At 37.6% G+C, this 8,115-nt stretch overlaps 1 long non-coding RNA gene across 2 annotated transcripts in view; it reads right to left on the bottom strand.

Annotated features, from left to right (window-relative positions):
- LOC102152020 overlaps positions 1 to 8,115 on the bottom strand; it is a 190,942-nt gene that overhangs the window by 12,656 nt on the left and 170,171 nt on the right. For both annotated transcript variants that reach the window (XR_005361299.1, XR_005361298.1), the window contains one exon: positions 4,914 to 4,944. This is a non-coding gene — a long non-coding RNA (uncharacterized LOC102152020). The remainder of the gene's footprint in view (positions 1 to 4,913; positions 4,945 to 8,115) is intronic.

The following is an 8,115-nucleotide window of genomic DNA, read 5'->3' as shown; positions in this document are numbered from 1 at the left end:
GCATTAGCCTGCATTTCCTGCCTAACAGTCCCCATCTTACCTCTTTACCTCTTTGTTTGGACTATAGCAAACTTACTGTGCCCTTCATCCAGTATTGTCAAGCCTACATCATTTTAACCATGGATTAACTCCCAACCCCAGACAGACACTCCATATTTACAGACACTTCAGGCAATACAGAGTAAAGCATCCCACAAACCCACAATTCTAGAAGAAATGGCCATTTCTAGACGATGACAAGCAGCCTACCCAGCTGGCCTATATGCAAAAACCCCTTCCTACAGTTAGTTCATAGCTAAGCCAGATACCAAACAATGCAAATCACTCAGCTCTGCTTCATGCCTGTTAACCCGTCTGCTACCAGTGCATTATTTAAGCCAGCATCATTGTCAGACCCCTTCACTTTATCGAAGTCTCTTAAAAGACATGGCGTTTTAAAGACCAAACAACCCTGAAGTGCATGAGACTTCATTCTATAATTTGAAGGATGATTGCCCATCTTTAAAACAGGAAAAAATCCTAACTTCATAAATACTATGTAATGAGGAAGACAAGAAAATGTACATTTACCACAATTTTTTTTTTTTTTTTTTTATAACAAGAGTAAAATATTAGAGCCATCACCTCTGGCTATTTCAAAGGATGTAGAGACCCCTAGGAGGGTGCTTTCCATTGGCCCACCACACACACATATGCCCACAAAATACTCACTTCACCTCTTTAAGTTAATAGAGACTCGGGGCACCTGGGTGGCTCAGTGGTTGAGCATCTGCCTTTGGCTCAGGTCGTGGTACCAGGGTCCTGGGATCGAGTCCCACATCAGGCTCCCCACAGGGAGTCTGCTTCTCCCTCTGCCTATGTCTCTGCCTCTCTCTGTGTCTCTCATGAATAAATAAATAAAGTCTTTTTAAAAAAAGTTAATACAGGCTCATATGACAGGACTGATTCTGCAATTGGTTCACATAAAACTATTTCTCATTGTATCTATACCTACCCCCAACACCACCACCAACAACAAAAAGCCTCCAGAACTGAAGATTGTTTCTTTGCTTCATTGCATCTAAATGATCAGACTCATTTCAGTTTCAATTCTCAAACAACCCTCCCTCCTTTTATTCCCTTTTCTTTTTAAGGGGCCTTATCATAGGGAGGAAAAACAAACTGGAACAAAGCTACAATTCAACACTCATTTTAAGGTTTTCAGTTATAACAGTGCTCCTGGGCATGACTATTACATATTGGCTTCTTTGGAAAACTGTTGATCTTTTGATGTTTATCATTTCTTTATTTAAACTGTAAAAGAGAGCCTTGTGGAGAACTAGACTTTTCTCTAACTAAGGTCTATATTAAAACTCAGCCCAGGCCATGAATGAAAATGGAGGCTGTGGACACAAACTATTCCCTCATCGGCCTCTGCCCACATCATAAAACCAGTAAGCTATTTGGCACAGAAGAAAAGAGATGGGGAAACGCAAGAACTTAAAAGCCGGGGCCGACCACGGACCTAAGAGCCACGAATATAAACACAGAAGGAAGTGTTAGCTTAGCTCTAGAAGGTGGCAAGGGGGACATCAGAAGTTTATGTGATATTCAGTGTTCATATTCCTAAAAGAAAGTGCACATTTTAAAATTTTCACTGCACATCTGTGCATTGCTACATTTTTAAGGGCCTGCTAGGACTGGAATTACAGGAGATTTGAAGCTCACAACTGAGTAGCTCTGGCAAAGCTGCATGGGGGAGGAAGGCTACTGAAAATCATGAGGAGGGGGGAAGGTAGAGCCTGTGCCAAAGAGGAACATTAAAAAGGGTTCTAGCCGAGGAAACTGTCAGCTTTATATATGGGAACTTGGAATGGAAAAATTGGTAGTGCCACTGAACCTGAACAGCAGCTGTGAAATCAGAATTTACTCCCTAATCTGAATTAACTAATCAAAACCAGGTCACTCCTCCGCCTTCCCTCCACTACCCACCGCATCGCCCCTGGGTTATTTTTCATGACCAATCGCGTTCTGCAGCAAAATAAATAAAGAGCAACAAAAACAGAAATACTAAAGGTCAAAGTTTCCCCCACAAGACCCAATGCACTCAAGATTTATCAATGGAGGAAAAAAACGTAGGCTTTCTACCTTCCATCTTTTCATTTGTGGTGTACAGACTTCGTAAAAAAGAGCAAGGTTACATCCGCATCAGCAATGTACTCAAAGAGAAACCAAGAATGACTTTTAAGTGAGGACTTCTGAGATCTAAGCTCAAAAGAAAACGAAAAGGTCTGCGTGAAGCAAAAGGACCACTGTGCTAGTAATTTTTAAAAATTCAGATTTGCAGCTAATTTCATACACAAGCACTTTTTGATCAAGCATAAGCATTTAATAAAATTGTACTGGTAAATTATCCAAAGAAATACATTAAAGGGTGTACACTAGCCAAAGCACAATTTGAAGCTCTTATTAACTGGTGATTATCTTCACTGATCCACATTACCATTCAGTTGCAGATGTTACTGACATTAAGATGTATGATGCAGAGGCTGGAGAAAAAGCCCATTTAAGACAGGTGAATACTTAATAGTAATTCAACATACGCGGCACAAAATGTCTTTCACAGGAGTTCAAGGATTTTCCCTTTTTTCTCCTTGCAATTTTATATGAATGTTTATAAATAAAATGAGAAATGAAACTCCATTTGGTAGCCATTTGACTTGCTCAAATTTAATGGCCGTTTAAAACTTTGCAATTTATCATTTTAGGCTTCTTTCTCATCTGGAGATTTATTTATTTATTTATCTTTGAAACTCTTCCTCTCATCTGAATCCTTAGGCAAGATCCACACGTTGAGTATGCAGATCAAATTTATCTGACACACAGTGGTTGTTTATCTTTTAGTTTCAGGAACTCCATGGCTGCTACTATAATGGTTAACTGACCGTCTGCTGGGTGCGGAATAACTGTTCGGTATTACAGAAGGACACATCGCCTCCCTTGCAATGTGGCCCAAGGGAGATACGGGAATTGGATCTATTCTATATATTTCCAAAAGCAACAAAGCAGCTAACAGCTTATTAGAGATGCTTTTCTTAGGTTGACTTTTAGGAAAGAGAACCTAGATATTTCAGGAAGCAAAGAGATAAAAAACAAAGATCTGTGGGGAATCAAGTTAACACAATAGGAAAACTTCAGGAACAACTCGGGCTGTCAAGTCAATCTTCCTCTCAGTACCTTCCATACACAAATGCCAACTGATTACTCATTTTATACACATATTCTACTCTTACAAACTCAAGTAGTTAAAAAAAAAAAAAAAAAAACACTGCAAAAGCAACGAAAACTTCCGCAACACCTCCATCCTCCCTTCTGGACAGTTAGGATTTTAAATGTCCGACTCTCCAGGATAAGCTCTAGCACACTGCAGTTAGGCAGGGTCTTGCTCTTCCAAATCCAACCTAAAAAATGTTCCCCAACCCAGCTGCTTCTCTAGTCTTCCTATTCTCTTTGAATCTTTTTAATTCTGTATTTTTCCCCACTCTAATCTTGCTCTCTGCAGGACTGATTGAAAATAAAATATTAAAGGTTAATAATGGCAAACATATGCCCAATGATACTTCTCTCTCTACAACTGCCTCTACCCAAAGGAGTAAGTATTGGGAGATCCAGCACATGCGACGGGGCCAGTAAGAAGTATATTTTCTCTGAGGAAGTTTTTTCTAATCACACAGCCTAAGTATCTACTTATTCCACATAAGCATAACTCTGATCCTGTAAACATACACATATGGGTATTCATAGTTTTCTTTTTCATATTTGGAAATATATACGTGTTGCTAGTTATTATATATAAACAGAAATTCTACTGTCTTTAGGGGAATTTATATTATAAAATACCTCGCATATTCAAACATGGAGTGTCCAATATCCCTCTGTTTTTCATCAGACAAGATAGAGAGTAAAAAGTTACTTCAGATCAAGGGAAAGGAGTCCCAAGGGATTGTCTTGAGTCAATGATTTTCAGACTGCGTTCAGAGAAGCTATAAACTTCTTCTGAGGCTTCCAAGGAGCAGAAACTTCGGGAAGACAAGAGGTTGAGTTTGAAAGAGGTTCTGTCTTTCCATCCTCCTTCCTTAGTCAAAGCAATTCTACTTTTATTGATTTCACATAAAAGAAGTATGTGAAAGATTTTGCCTAAAGATAGGTCTCCTCTGCTTAAAGACAGAGTATTAGCCTCTTTCTAAGGAGAATGATACTGGGGAGATGAAGGCTAGATATATGGGCCTAAAGGGACTTTCTACTGAGCCCTCTGTCTTCTATAGCTAAAGTCTTCAGCAAACTGCTGTCTCCTGATGAATGAGTCTGCAAGAGACTTACAGATAATGGGCCCAATCCAACTTTGTCTCTTTGGAGGCTCCTCAGAAATATACTGACAAGCTGTACCACAGGGCTTTCCACAGAATTCATCCTTTCTTGAGAATCAAAATAAATACATAAATAGCCTATGTTTATCTTACTTTGCATAGGGACAAAATTCCTAGTGGAGAGTATCTAATTTATCCACTTATTAGAGAACTTTATTTCTTTTTTAAATTCAGTGAGCTGAGACATAAGCTAAACATCTTTGCAAAAATATCATTAGGAGATGGTCCTTAGCCCAAATTGTTAAACTCTGAGCTGCCAATTTCTACTTCACTCCTAAGTGCCCCCACCAGCAGGGTTAGACATGCATTTTGCATTTGTGCCAAGGAAATACTACAACATATTATATAGGCTCCTTTCCTACTGGACATTCTATTAGATAGGTGGTAATGTAAACATAGTTGGGATCAGGGAACAGAAGACACCAAACTTATGGTAAGTACTTTCTACAGGCAAGTGCTTTCTCTACTGTATTGCCCATCATCATGTCAACCTTTGGTTGTCCTTACCTGAGGAAGAGTGGTTAAACTATCTCAAACTCTGAAAGTGGGAGGTAAAAGAGAAAATAAAAACACAATTAATAGTAATGAAAATTAAATAATAATAAATGTGCTTTCACTGCAGAATCTGAGAAATTTCACACTTCCCACATATCTGTATAACATATGGTATGTTCAAGCGGTTAATTAAAGTTCATGTGTGACTATTGATTCATCCCAATTTCAGAGCACAGTAGGCAGGAAAAGGTGCTCATGTGAACTTGGGCTACCAATGGCACCTGTTAGCTCTTCAGTTAAATTGATATGCAGTAAATTAAGTTCCACATTTGAAATTGCATCGAAAAGTATGGAAAGAAAAAACTGCCAGTAAGTTACCAAACTGTGCGTGTTTAATGAAATGCTTCCTTTGGTTCTATATTTGAAAACGCTTGTTACCTCCTTTCCTAACAAAGGAAGACAGAGCTCTGGTGGAACATTAAGGACACTCAGTGTTTTCCTTGTGAAGCCAGTTATGTGATACAGGAAGGGCTTCTTATCACCAGGTTGCTATATCACCACCAAAGAATGCTCTCGTAGATACTGTGGTGCTTAAAATATAGTAATTACTGTTACAGTGTATGCACAGCAATGTAAGAACCGTATCTAGAGCTATACGTGGTACCGAGAGTCGAGAAACAGCTGTAATTTTGGCTTTAAATATGTTTATGAGCATTCTGAATGGTTTAAGCTTGCTGTGCAGCATATGATTTTAATTTTCTTTATGGATATACGGGGGCCATGAAATGCTGACTTTTGATATAATAATCTTTCAGATTTCACAGAAACTATAGGAGGCCAGTCAGTCCTCAAGCCTGCTCTCTTAAATCTTGACTTATAAATTTCTCGGTGGTAGATATAAGTTAAAAAAAATTATACCTCACATTATATAGTAAGTCTTGTATCTCTGATTTGAATGAACCCTTTCAGTTGACTACTTAGGCTTGGGAAATCAAAGAAAACATATAAAATGAAGGCAGATATCTTATTTACCAAATCATGACTCCTTTCTTTGAAACAGAAGAAATAGAGTATTCCAAAGGAAAATTTAATTTCCTTATTTGCCATACACAAAACTCAAGGAATAGTCATTTTTATATTGAAATTCATATTTAAATACACTTCAAAGCAATTGCTAAATTGGTCACTTCTTAGGAATTGCTAAAGCAGATTTGCTTACAATTTAAAAAAAAGAAAAACATTTGAATTGCCTCTAGTTATTGTAAGTTAATTGTGCCTACTTTGGTTTGTTTCATTTAAAAGAACACATCCTAGCTAGACCAGTTAGTAGTTGAAAGATTAGTGATGGAGAAGAAATGGATCCTACAAAAAAAGATGCACTTAATGAAAAAGAAATGATGTTATTTCCCTCAAATGATTTCTACTGTGAGAGCCTTATAAATACCCATTTGACTAAAACTAGAGAAAATAAACCTTGATAGACAAGTATTACTTGCTAAGGTGTGTAGTCAGGCAGGTAATTTCATCTGTTCTTTAAAAATATTTTTCTGCATTATAATTTTTTCAGCAACATGTCTTACTTCTGTCATCAAGGTACAAAGTTACTTCTCAAATTAAAAAAAAAAATACATTTGTCAATCAAATATTCCTACCAGCTTCTGTTCACATCAAGAGAGTATAACAAATGACATACTCAAAGCTCAGGAATGTGCTGACAATTAAGTTCCAAGTAGCTAATAGCCAATCTGTTATGATAAAAAAATACTTGAGATATATAATCCACCATATGATGGGGCAACTAGATTCTATGCTTCCTTGGGTGGTAGTATAGCAAGTGCAACCAAACTTCATTTTATTTTCCTCCTGGCACATAATATTTGCACACCTTCCTTCTGACTAGCTAGAGTCAATGGACTGAGTTCTGGCCAAAAAATAGGAAACTGCAGGCTCTCATATTTTCCCCTCACTCTTCATACATGGGAGGATGAAGTTCCAGGAGATGGCAAAGCCACATGACAGAGTAACCCAGGTCCTAAGTAATGGCACAGAACCAAGACACAATGGAGAAATCTTTTATTGTATGAAACCACTAAGACCTTAACTAATGTAAATAGGGACATTGTTGTGTCTACCACATACTAGCCTTCAACTGAAAACCACAATAATAATAAAGCCCAGGTTTGGGGCTGTTGTTTGTTTTTAAGACTCCCTTAGAGAAGTGGTGAGTACATTCATTTAAAGGCCTCTAGTTCGCACTTAATCCAGGCACCATATAGAGTTGAAAGACAAGGGCTCTTCTCTAATGATTCTTATAGTCCAATGGCATTGAGGAGGGCAGGAGAAGAGTTCCTGGGACCACAGGACAGCCTAATAGGATATATTGCATGAGGGGGTTAATTATGCATGTGGGAAAGCCTCAAACATGGGCTACATGGATTATTGAAGACTCCATAATTGTAGTTATAATTCAAATAAAAGGGTTAGTGGGTGTGGGCCACGTGAAAAATGGAGCTATGCAAAACAGGAGAGAGGCCTAAGGAAGCACTAGACTCTGCCATGCTATGAGGGCCTAATTACTCAGGAAATTTAGAATCTAATGGAATTAGAACATATTGGGATCAAAACCCAGATCCCATCAGTTGGCTTTATGATAAAAATACCTACTTTGCTGTATTATGCATATAACTTTGTCCAGGAAGAAAATCTACATCTACAAAAAAAAAAAAAGTTTAAAACTGAGGTCATACTGATCCCCTTAAATGTGACAAGTTTGACCAATTCTCTGGAAGTGATACAGATGAGGCAGCATTGTTAGTCATCAGTTTTGGAAGAAACATCTTCATGGTCTGGCTACATGACCTTAAATCTTTCTGTGTTTTCTGAGAGTACCAAAAGAACAATTTCAGTGCTCTGAAAATTCAAGCTAATATCTGCATACATTATAGATAGATATTGCTGGAACAAAATTCTGTTGTATCATTCTTTAAGTATCCTGTGTGTGAAATTCAGATACATTAATTATCAATATAAGGGTCCTGCCAGGCTATAACATAATGGGATTTTTTGTTTATTTATTTATTTTTTGTTTGGGTAGATGATAGTTCTCATTTATGCATGCTCTCTTGATCAGAAGATGAGGGAAAATAAAATGGTATGGTTCCATTCTCAATTTAAAGAAAATGATTTACTAAAAACACTATGAACTGAAGTTTCC

This window comes from Canis lupus, chromosome 6 (assembly GCF_011100685.1).
Source record: "Canis lupus familiaris isolate Mischka breed German Shepherd chromosome 6, alternate assembly UU_Cfam_GSD_1.0, whole genome shotgun sequence".
Lineage (NCBI taxonomy): Eukaryota > Metazoa > Chordata > Mammalia > Carnivora > Canidae > Canis > Canis lupus.
Note: the sequence above shows the minus strand (reverse complement) of the source record. Positions and strands in the feature narration are given on the sequence as shown.